We start from the raw sequence: 12793 nt of genomic DNA on the forward strand, positions 1-12793 counted from the left end.
TGTACATACCATACTGTAGCATAATTTAGAAAAAAATGTCAATTAAGGCCTACCTAGGATGTTATCTTTGAATGCGTTTTACTCAATAAATAATAACTCCATCATTTTTAATTTTATTTTCAGTTTAATAAGTTATTTTGAAGCAAAAGTTTGAAGAAACTGGCTGTTGAGCTGTGAAGGATGTAATGTACTCAAAAGTGTGTTTTGTTTCTTGTTTTTTGGTACTCAAATTCTTTATTTGTTTCTAATCCACTAGAAAACTATCGATAACTGAGCAAAATATTGACTATCATTGTGCTGTTGATTGGAACTTTAAATTGGCACATCTCTTGAAGCTTTGTTCAACTGAATGAAGAATTCAAAAACATGTGTATGCTATTTTCTTTCAAATTTCTGCCATAAGATATCTCTCTTTTATAAAGAAAGAATCCTTTTTTCATTTGAAGAAGTTTGAATAAGTCTATATGTAATGAGTTTCTTGATTCATTTTTACTGCTTTTCTCAAAGTTGAATGTGTATAGCCTGAAACATTCAAATAGCCCCGGTATAGGAAAAAGTCATTTCCTATGCCGGGCTGATGAGTGCTAATGAGCACGAAACTGCAGTCCTCAGCTGGAATGACTGAGCTGGAGGTGTATTTCATGTATTTCTGCCTTAGCCCTGGCTATAGGGCGGTAACTTACTGGCAATAAGTATATATTTCTGACTTAAAAAATAACGTGAATTCTATACTGTGGCCTTGCGCAGATAGGGCTTTGCAAAATTCTCAGAAGTTTTAAGAAATTTCATTGCTTTCAATTGAAGCTCTTATTAAAGTAGTATAACAAAGTAATCAAAATAGTGCGTGAAGGGGAGACTGCACAGAGCCAGCCTTAGCAAATGCGGGTACAAGAATAGCAAACTTTTACAAAATGATTGTAAAATTAAGCAGTGCCTGATCGTCGATTTTTCCGACGCGGGCAAAGATTTGAAACTGTTGCAATTATCCGTTTTTCTTCAAGTTTCTACATTACGTTTCATTTATTTTATCTTTTCAAAAAAATTAATGAGTGAAATTTGTTTTAAAAAGAAATCTTTGAATTAAAAATATTCAATAGTAATAGCTTATTAATCAGCTAGCCCTACTCCCTCCACCCCCGTCCTATTTCTTTTCTTTTTTCTCTTTTTTCCTAGTTTGTCTATAAATAAGAAAATACATTCAAAATGTTGTTTCCTCCGAACTCCCCCCCCCCCCACACACCAAAAGCATGATGGAATATCTGAAATTTTGTTTCCTGATCTTCAATTTTGCGATATTTCCAGCTGAAAGCCCCCAAATGCTGAACAACATTGAAAATCGATTAAAATTGCGTTTTTGGAGCTTTATTTAAAAAAATTATTGAGCCAAATATTACAAAATATAGTCTTACAATAGCGTTTTTAAGGCTTGAATTTCAGAAAATATTTGAGCAAGGGTCCCCATACCGCCTTTCTTTTATATCTTTAACAATTAGGTTTTTTAATACTACACTAACAAAGTTTTGGGGAATGGCTCCTGAATATAAAAATATTACTTAAGTTTTAAGAACCATAATTTTCAAAAAATTTCCCGGGAAGAGCTCCAGAACCTCCTTCCCGAAAAATCTTCAAAGTTTGTTTAAAACTCTGTTTTTGAAACTTCAATTTCGAGAACTTGCAGGGGGGGGAGAAGGAATTGATTTAGACCTATTTAAAAAAAAAAAAGAATCTATCGGGGGGCAGTCTCTGACCCTAAAGTCAATAAATATGGCACATAATTGCGTTTTTAAAGCTTCAATTTTTAGAAATTTCCGCTGAGACCCCTGTACCTTTTTTCCCCTAACAACATCAAAGAATGCCTAAAATGGCATTTTTAAACTGCAAATTTCAAAAATTTTACGGAAGAGAGCCCCCGCACCCTTCTTTCTATCAGGTCATTTTCCCCTTCAAGTGCCACCCTCTCCCCCCACCACCCAAAAAACTTCTTTTTGATTGTGCTACAAGTTGCAAGAAGTTTTTGTCATGACAATTAAGAAATGAATTGGGAACACTAAGTGCCAATAATTAGTACAAAAATTAATTCTATAAACTCAATTATTTGTCTCAGAATATTTTATGATTAAAAGGGCCTTACAAAACTGAATCGCAGACTCTTGCTCTTGCGCCGCCAATGATTCTATATATGTTTACTGTTTATCAATAAATGGTTTATTTTTATTTAAACATTAATTAACATACTATTTTTTATTCTGATTAGAAAAATTTAATTGATCTCAAATCATTTTAATAAAATGGTAAACCTAATATGAAGCAAACATTTCTAGTCCTAAAACTAGAATATTTTGCAAGAATTCAATACAAAAATTTCAGCTAAAAAAAAAAACTCTCTCAAAATAATTGAAAGTAATCTCTAAAAAGTTGTAAATGAACCCCAATCGCAATGATTGCTTCTGAGTCAATTGGTTTATTTTGGCAAGTAACTAAATCTGCAACAAGCGATCTACGATAATAACAAACACATTGTCTCTCATCTTGTTTAAATATTTATTTTCTTGACTAAACAAACAAATTTTTCAGTCTCAAAATATTTTCCCCCTGCCTCTCTTATTTGTCTTTTTGTTTGTGAAATGACTCATTTTCATTGTAATCGCTATGCAACAAGAATGTTATTATTTGTAAGTCCCTTTAATATTTATCGACTATGTAAGACTTCTTTTACTTGAAAGATTGCACTTCATTATTTTCCCAGGCAAGTTTTACCTGTTATGCAATTGTAGAATACGATGCAGATCTACGAATGCCGGATTTCGTGAGCAAGTTCTCCGTTTACTTACAATTTAGTTCTCTTATTTTACTTTTCCCTATTCTGCTGTCCTAACCCCAAAAGTCGTATCTGAGTTCAAAATGAGAAATTGTTTAAAGTTGTATGCCTCCATGTATTTAATATGAATGCAACTTTTTCAGAATTAAAAATATTTCCTATTCACAAGTAACCATAAAACATTGTTTGTTGTAACATAGTTTGCTTTTCAATAGAAACTAAGCAAGTGAATTTACATCCTTTTTAGCTGCAAAATAAACCCCAAACTATCCGGCATGCCATAAAATTCGGATTTCCTGGCATGCTGGTCAACCTCACTTTTTTCAGGCTTGCCAGGTAATGCAGGATAACACACTTTTTTTTTTTTGCCTGTCCAACACATTTATTGACTTACCCTACCCTGGACATTCTAAATTGCATTTCAAAATGATAAGCTCAATTTTTCATTTTTGTATGTTATCCATTTAGAAACTTTTAACTTCTTTCAAGTTTGACCAAATAACGAAAATAAGCCTTAATAAATGAAAACTTACTATTTAATAGCTGGTCTTTGAAAGTGGTGTGCATTTAATAAAAGAATGATAATTAAATTTGTGGGCGATTCTCTCCAAATAGACCAATTTATGTTCCCGAACCTGTATCTCATTAGTTTATCATTGTTTAAAAAATAAATTTAACAGGCAAGCATAATATGATGTTTAAAAGTTATTTTGTTTTTTTTTTAAATAATTTTGATTTTTTTTTTAATGAATTAATTCTGTAATTCAAACCAATCATTCATCACTCCCTCATACTGTCCCCGCACAAGACTTCAACTTTTAAAATTATTTTTTGCTGTATTGAAATATGAATGTTTTATTTATTTTTTAATAATTTGATTTTATGTTCAAATGGGGACTATAATATGCTATTATTAGGGGAAGGTCTTTGGGACTCTCTTTAGATAGTGATTTTTAGAAATTTTATTTTAAAAACCAATTTTCACCAAACATGGCTGAACATGCAATTTAGCCATTTTTGCTTCAATAAAAAAACTATTCTACTCCATTTTTTCATCAAATTAAATTTTCATAAGAAAATTAAAAAGTCATTACAACATCCCAACCTGCCCTACTAGGTGGGTCACCTTGGGACACGAGCAATAATCCTAATAATTGTCATCTTAAATAATTGAAATCTTATTACTATGTAATAACTTTTCTGTTGCTGTTTCAACAACAGAAGCATCAACAGCAGGGAACTTCCTATTTTCTTTTCTAGATCTTACCGTTTATGTTATTTTAATACTTTACCTGGGAAGAAAAATCAATTTTTTGTAAAACAATAGCCATTTTCTCAATTTTAGTTCATTTAAACTCATCAGATTTATGAAGTACTAGTGGTACCCGCACGCGGCTTTGCCCGTAGTAGAAAAATTAAAAGGTCTTTTGTTTGCCTGTATATTTACAAATAATGTATGGTGAATTTTCTCGCCAGTTGGCTTGTACCCATGTTACGATTCCACATTATGATAGTTTCGTAAATATTGTATGGTGAATTTTCTCGCCAATTGGCTTGTACCCATGTTACAGTTCCACGTTATGATAATTTCGTATCTCGCCAATTGGCTTGTGCCCATGTTATGGTTTCATGGTCTGAATATTTCGTAATTTACTCGTCCATCTTACGATAATTTTGTTCTTAAAATTGGAATAGAAAAAGAACCACATCGAATTTTCGAAAAATCGCTTCGAGGTGCACACCCCCATGCTACAAACTAACTTTGTGCAAAAATTTCATGAAAATCGGTCGACCGGTCTAGGCACTATGCGCGTCACAGAGATCCAGACATCTAGACATCCTCTGGACATCCAGACAGAGAGACTTTCAGATTTATTATTTTATTAGTAAAGACAATGAAATAGGCGTTGTCTGTACTGTACATTGGTGGAGCAGCTTGGGATAGTGTCCCAACCTGCCCCACTTAAGATTGTTATTATACACCAACCTTTTAAAAGTTAGAATTAGCAGCGCAATACATTTTGTAACCTTAAAATTATTATGAAAAGACATGTTTTAATTCCCACATGGTATGATTGAAATTATTTCATTTCCTACTTCAAATTTTTAATAATGAAACCGCCTATCAATGTAACTCCGAACCTTTCAAAACAAAGAAAATGAGATCAGTCTTTTCCTGTTCATGTGGGAAATTCCAAAATACACTGAAGAGTAGATCCTGCTGTCATTGATGATGTCCTAAACAAACTAGTTTCTGTTTACAAAATTAAAGCTGAAATTTATGGTGTCCCAAGGTGGGCCATGTCCCAAGACATGGGCGCCCATATTCAAAATTGTAAGGGGGGGCTCAGATATTTTAACCATCGTTTCGTGATATTTTCCCCATGAAAACCAATTTCAGGACAGATTAGAGTCATTAAAATTTGACATTTTTAATAACTTATTCATTAATGGCTGGAGCCCCCCGTTTCCCCCTATAGGGGCACCCTTGTCCCAAGGTGCCCCACCTTTCCCTATAATTTATTATTAAAAATATAAACTTTAATATCATATTGAATGTTGTCCCCACCTTCTTATGTCACTCCCTCACTGACCTATCAAAGTTCATCTAACTGCTACTAGAGGGCACCTAGAACTAGTTGATGGAATTAGAATGTTTTGGTAGCCCTTGCAGTACATTGTGTCATAAACAAGACTTGATGTTTAGTTCTATTGTTCTCAGAGGGAAATTTTGATAGAGGTGCCGTAGTGGCCTGATCGGTAAGGCGCCTACTTGTGATCGGAGGGTTCTGGGTTCCATCCTAGCCGGTCAAAGATCCACTGTCTTCACTAAGGGTGACTGGGGGACGTTAAATATGCTCGTAGTCACAAAGTCCTCAAAGTGAAACGATACCTCTGGGGGTGCTAGGCCAGAAGTTATTCGGCTTCTGGTCTGGTTCTAAATTATTATTGAACTGTCTATAGATGGTGCTGTCATCTATCATGTTGACTGAGCCCATTCGGACTTCCACCTAGAAATAGGCGCTCGATTCAATGGAAGCTGTACCCCTCTGCCTTAAAATCCAGTCGGGCCCGGCCCTTGGGGTAGGCGGCTGCCTAGGGTGGCAAATCTTCAAATTGAAACATATTTTTCAAAAGTGAATGAATATCCATTTCAGCGTCATAAAATTCACTGCTTCAATGCTAAAAATAATAATTTAGGGTGTGTACCAGTGCTTGGATATGCAAAACATAGTTCGGAATTTAACAAGGAATTCAATTTAATTCAAGAAGCAGAAAATTGCGTGATTTAAAAGTCTTTTAAAAATATTAATATCTGTTTCAGTGCCATAAGTTACACTACTGTTATGTTAAAAAAGATAATTTAAAATATGTACCAGTGCTTTGATATGCAAAACTCAGTTTGGAATTTAACTAGAAACTAACTTCAATTTTAAGCAATTTTCAATTATTATTATTATTCAATTGGAGGGGGGAGCACTTGTCAATATTGCCTAGGGCAGCAAAACTACTAGAGCCAGCCCTGAATCCAGTAGCATTGCTACTTGGGCACGGGTTTCCGAATGGTATAAGTAACCGCAACTAGACTTTTGATAAAGAGTGGTCAAAAAGTTTTTTACCTCATCACTCTCTCATCAGCCTCTACTGAATATAGGTAAATTTCTAAAACTTCTTATTACTATTGATTTATTTGAATTTATATATATATATATATATATATATATATATATATATATATATATATATATATATATATATATACAGTGAAACCTGTGTAAGTTGACCACTCGCGGTGCAGTACTTTGGCGGTCAACTTAGACAGGTGGTCAACTTATAAAGGGGGGTAATGATTTTTTTATTTTCTGTCATTTCTTGCACCATGTATTCATTTTTTGACGAATTCACTCTTATCTTTCTGTTTAACTCACTTTCATTGTTTAACATTATGAAACACTAATTAAAAATACTATTCAAATATTTTTGTCATTTTTTTTTCTTTGTTTTCAACCATATTAGACACTAATTCTAGAAATTCCATATGTGCTCAGCTAATTTCTCTGGCTTTCTCCCTTCTCAATTTTCATATTTCATACTTTTTATTAATCTCAAGTTCAGTTAACTTTCTTTTTGAAGCCTTTTTATATAAAACTTATAGCAAAAAAAGCAACAAGCTCGACTCTCCCAGTTAATAAAAGCAAATTTAAAATGTCCTATCTCTTAATCCCTTGCGCCAGAAATATGTAACTTTACTCTTTAGCAGGCCCAGATCTGCGTACCCGCAGTGCGGGGGTCCACGTCCTTAAGGGGGCTAACGGCCCTAAAAATTGAAAAAACTAGCACTAAGATTTGTAAACTTTACAAATAGACACTGCTAGCTACTAGGGAGAGGACCTACATATTTTGTTGCAGGGGGCCCAAAATTTATAGATCCGGGCCTACTCTTTAGCACAATTCCAGTGTTGCCACAACATATTGCAACTGAAGGAAAAGACTTTGTACTTCTGTACTGACACCTATTTTCTTTGAACAGAGAATAGGCTATCTTAAATAGAACAAGGAATGAAAAACAAGTTTGGAGAATAAAGAGCAGCATAAGCTTTATGCTGCGGTTTTATTTAGTTAGTAAAATGCTAGTCTGTTAGTAAAAGCATTAAACATCTTCTTGGAAAGCTATCAAAAAGAAAGATAAATAAATAAATAATAAAATATAAAATAATTGCTGAAGAAAGATTTAAAAAATAAACCAAGTGGTCAACTTACAAAGGGTTTTTTACAATACTCCAAACCAAATTTGGTGTACATTAGTGGTCAAGATAGAAATGTGGTCAAGTTACAGAGGTTTTCCCTCATTATACAAGATAGGACTAATTCCGTTCCTGACAAAAACGGTCAACATAGACAGGTGGTCAACTTACAAGGGTGGTCAACTTTACAGGTTTTACTGTATATATATATAAAGCTCACAAAGCCGAATCGAAATTCAGATAACCGTAAAAACGTAAATGGCCATTTTATTAAAATTCGTGACTTCGCCCCTTTGATGAATTTAAGCCATTGTGTTATGTGATTAAAATTAAGCTATTGCTGTTATGAAATAAATGCTAATCAAAAGAATTCCTTTTTTATGTTTTAGAAATAAAATAAATCATAAAATTGACTATCATCACTATGTTATGAGTTTTAACTTTATTGGTTTCTGACAATGGTTATATATATTGTATGACTTCAGTAGACTATTTGTTAGTGTAAAATAGTATTTACTCAAATTAGTATTTGCAATTTTAATATATTGCAAGTTCATCAAGTTGTCTGTTCAAGAAATGTGGCTTGAATTTTTTTAAAACTCATTAAGGGGTTTCCAATGTCCATTCGACCCACCTCGCAGCCATTTTCACTTACGTAAAGGTTATTATAAGCATTACTCCCTCACTTATATACCAGAGCCGTGTCCAAGGGGAGGGTTTTAGGGGTTAAACCCCTCCCATTGAGAAAAAAAAATGTATGTCAAATGAAGAAAACGATTGACTTAAATTAAGTTTAATGTGAAAGCCTGCGTTTAACGTCCCCCCCCCTCCCCCATTTCTCTCTGAAGTTTTTCTGTAATTAAAACTCAGTAATTCTGTTTTTCCTCCTCTAATTCAACTCAGTTGGACCTAAACGCTTGCATTTCTTTCTCTTATAACTAAAAACATTTTGCATAACATTCAAATGTTATGTAATTTACAACTGTTAAAGCTTTGCCGACTGAAATAATATTTTGGAAAAACTGTGGTGGTAGAACCGTTGAGTTATCTACCAATACAAAGCATTAATATTGCTTATTGTAAGGAGGTAATGATGGATTTGGCACGTGTTGCAGCTATGAAGATGTATTAGTGATAGTAACGTGATTTGCATCTACAATAAGCTCGTTCTAAGCATTATTTCAGAACATAAAATCTGATATGCATTCTCTTACATAAAAAGAATTCCTGGAGAGTTTTTAATACTTGTTGCACTAAACCGCATAGTTAACAGATTTAATTAAAAAAAAACAAACAAGGTTTGATAAAAGTGAACCTGTAAAATGAAGGAATACTTTGGTCACTTGAGCAGCCAGAATTATTCTTCATGGGAAAGAAGGGTGTGTGGGGGGGGGGGGGTACAGTAGTACTTACAGGTGCATAAACGCCATACTGGGATTGACAATTTGTAGTAAAACTAAAGGTTGTGAGGGATTGAATACCCCCCCCCCCCCGCCCAGGTAAGATTAAAACCCCTCCCTTTATGAAAATCTGGACACGGGCCTGTTATATACAGTAGACCCTCATTTTACTCGGGGGTTACATTCCACGGTAATGCTGCATAAATTGAGACCTAATAATAGTGTTAAAATAGGGGTTTGGTTCCGTAGATAACAAAATACTTCATTCTAGTGAAGACTAATTGTATAACAAGTTTTATGTGTACTTGTATCGACTTTTGTGCACAACATGCATAAAGAAAACATAAATTAATTTTGTGTTCTGTTTATAAAGAGGAGCTGGCTGTAATAATCTTTTGGCAGTCATTAAGAATTTTTCTCGGCAATTCTTTGCAGAGCATTAACGCATCCATGATCACTTGAGTCATTTCCATGATAGAATCTTTCTTCACTAACAAATTAGAAAGATCATTTCTGTTGTCTAGGAATGGCTCAAAATTTTCAATGTGAACGCTTTTTGGTTGTGTCACCAAAGTCTGTATCCTCGTTGATTTTGACCTCCTTTGTCACTCCTAAAACTCTTCTTCCAGTGAGTTCTGAACTGTGCGGGTTTAATAACTTTACTTCTGGAAAGAGCTCTGGAACCAATCGCATAAAATGTCTCCGGTGGCCCAAGCTCGATTATTAGCACGCCAAAATGCAGTTGATTATGCGTAATCTTGCAATCTTTAGGAGTTTGGATTTTGTAAGAGGGGAAAGTTTTTTCTGTTTGCACTGCCGCATCCGCATAAAACCAAAACTCATCCGCGTAAAATAAAATAAAGGTGTCAAATCTTAAATCATGTATAATCGAAACTGAGTAAAACAAGGATCTACTGCATATAAAAAAATTAAAAAAAAACAATTGTGTAAAAAATAGATATGATTGATCATGGCCAACATTTTTCCTAATATAGATGAGCTCAGGTTAACTTATAAAAAAAAATCATGTGTTTTTAAAAATGTTGATAATAAAAAAAATGTAACTTGAATTGGGCCTATTTGGAAAGAATCACCTTTGTACATATTTTGTACCTATTTTGAAAAATTTATTATTGATCTTTGAATTATTAACTTTGAATAACTGTTTACAAAAACCATCTATCATGCATAGAATCTATAAAAACTAATTGTTGTGCTTTGCGTTTTGCACATCATCATTGATACGCGAAATATTTTTCGTTTTCTGGTAAGGTAATTTAACTGACGTGTACAGTAGGGTGTGTCTTATAATGCACTTTTTAAAAAAGTTTTGAATTTCTTATGGGGCACCCCTTTAATTGCTTCCTTTTGATGAAAAAATACACACATAAAAGTTTCATAGAATTTGAACATAATTTAAGGGATGCTACCAGTGACTAAAATTACATTCATTGTGTAAAAAATGGTGTAAAAATCAACTCTTGACATATTTTTAATCAACATGAAATTAGGTTGGTTGGGTTTAACATAACACAAATACCTATTTCTTATATATACCAGATAATAATAAGCATTTCATGGTTGTCATTTTATGTAATAATGTCAAAAAAGCATTTGAAAGTTCGGTAATGCCATTCATATCACAGGTTTACACTTTCGGTCTAATATAATGACCAATATTGTAATTTTTCTCTTTGTTACTTCCATGTGACAATACAAACTTTTCACTGATTGCTACTTATTATCCAGACTAAATAAATAAATTTAAAAATAAATAAATAAATAAATAAAAAGAGAGAGAGTCGACAAATTTTGCAGCAGTGGTAGCACCCTCTAAATATTATTCAATTTTTATTTTTCATATATGAGATTTTTTTTTTTTCATCCAAAGGAACAAAATGAGAGGGTGCCTCATGAAAAAATAACACAAATACAAATACAAATACAAATACAAATGTGACGACCAGCAACAGGCTCTTGGCCCAGCTAGGCTGGTCCTAGTCAATTAATTAGTCCTTAATGAAGATCAATGGCCCTCTTAAAGCTATCCACTCCCTTGCTCATTACCGCCTCTTCCGGTAAGCTATTCCAAGTGCCCACGACCCTGCTAAAGTAGTAGTTTTTCCTGATTTCCAAGTTAGCCTGAGATTTAAATAGCTTAAAACAATGACCCCTTGTCCTGCTTTCCCCGCAAAAATTTAATCCATTTACATCTTTCATTTTGATAAATTTAAATAACTGAAATCATGTCCCCTCTGACTCTCCTTTGCTCCAGGCTATACATGTTAAGCCTATTAAGTCTGGTATCATAATCTAAATCTGAGAGTCCCCTTACTAATTTAGTTACCCTTCTTTGAACCCTTTCCAATACAAAAATATCTTTCTTCAGATAAGGCGACCAAAACTGAACAGCATACTCCAAATGAGGTCTTACTAAACTCCTATATAAAGGCAGAAGAACTTTCTTAGATTTGTTTGAAATAGATCTATTGATGAACCCAAGCATTTTGTTGGCTTTGTTACTAGCAATACTGCACTGTTGACTAAACTTGAAGTCCTGATTTATAAAGACACCCAGATCCATAACATTTTCTGCCTGATTTATGACTGAACCCTGTAAACGATATCTCACACGCTTATTTCCATGACCTAAGTGTAGCACTTGACATTTCCCTACATTAACTGCCATACCCCATTTATCTGCCCACTTAGTAATATGATCTAAATCCTTTAAAAATAAGACGCACCCTAGTGTACAGGGTTCGTACGCTCCTCCAATACTCCTTTATTTAGGAAATTCTTTTAAAGGGCCCTTCAAATTCCTTCATTTTGGTTTAAACTTTTTTTTTTTTTTTTCAAAATTTATCATTATTGTTTTTTTCTCTATCACATTTTCAGCAACAAAAGTCAGGTTGTCTAATTATTATTTAAAGATTTAAAACTACATAAGTAGATGTACTACATTAAGTGATTATGTTAAAAAAACGATCGTTTAGTAAATCGCAGTTATGATATTGTAAAAAGGGTCATCCGCAAGGGATGTCATGCCTTGAGGAGGAGACGGGCTCATAAAAGTGTGACAAGGGGGGGAGAGAGAGAGAGTGACAAAAGTAACAGACACAGTTATTGTAACAATATGTGTATAAAAAATATGACATGTGACGAGAGGAGAAGGAGTAGTTAGGTGAAGTGTGACACTTTGTGATAAAGGGAAAGGGGTCAAATATGTTGAAAAAAAAGCGACATCATATATATATATATATATATATATATATATATATATATATATATATTGATAGCCCATTAGTACTCCTTCATTTTATTTCTGAAATTGTGTACGAACCCTGGTGTAATTTATCTTTTGAAGCAGGGTTTCCGCTATGGTCGCATTTTTCGCATAATGCGAAAACACTATCCGAATTGCGAAAATAAAGCAATGCATTTTCGCTTTTTTGCTCAAATAAAAAATAAATATTTTTCTTAAAAAAAGAAGAAATGTTATGATCCTAGAGAGGAAGCATGCATGGCAATAATCAACTTAAATCTTTTTTAAATCTTAGCTAAGATGTTTAAACTACAATTAAGTTCAATAACTATTAGTCTTATCCAGCATTATGTCCCCCCAATAACTGTTTTATTAGGAGGAGGAGACTGCAACGTTCTAAACACCAATCGTGTTTTCTTTCTTTATTTTATGTTTTAAAAAAATAGCTGTTGTACTTATTTCTTCAAAGATGTCACAGATGGAATATGAATTTTATTTTCAACTGGAGATAAACACACTGAGGCATATATAAACATATGAGAATGTGTAACATTTTAGCATTTTG

This window comes from Uloborus diversus, chromosome 4, assembly GCF_026930045.1.
Source record: "Uloborus diversus isolate 005 chromosome 4, Udiv.v.3.1, whole genome shotgun sequence".
Lineage (NCBI taxonomy): Eukaryota > Metazoa > Arthropoda > Arachnida > Araneae > Uloboridae > Uloborus > Uloborus diversus.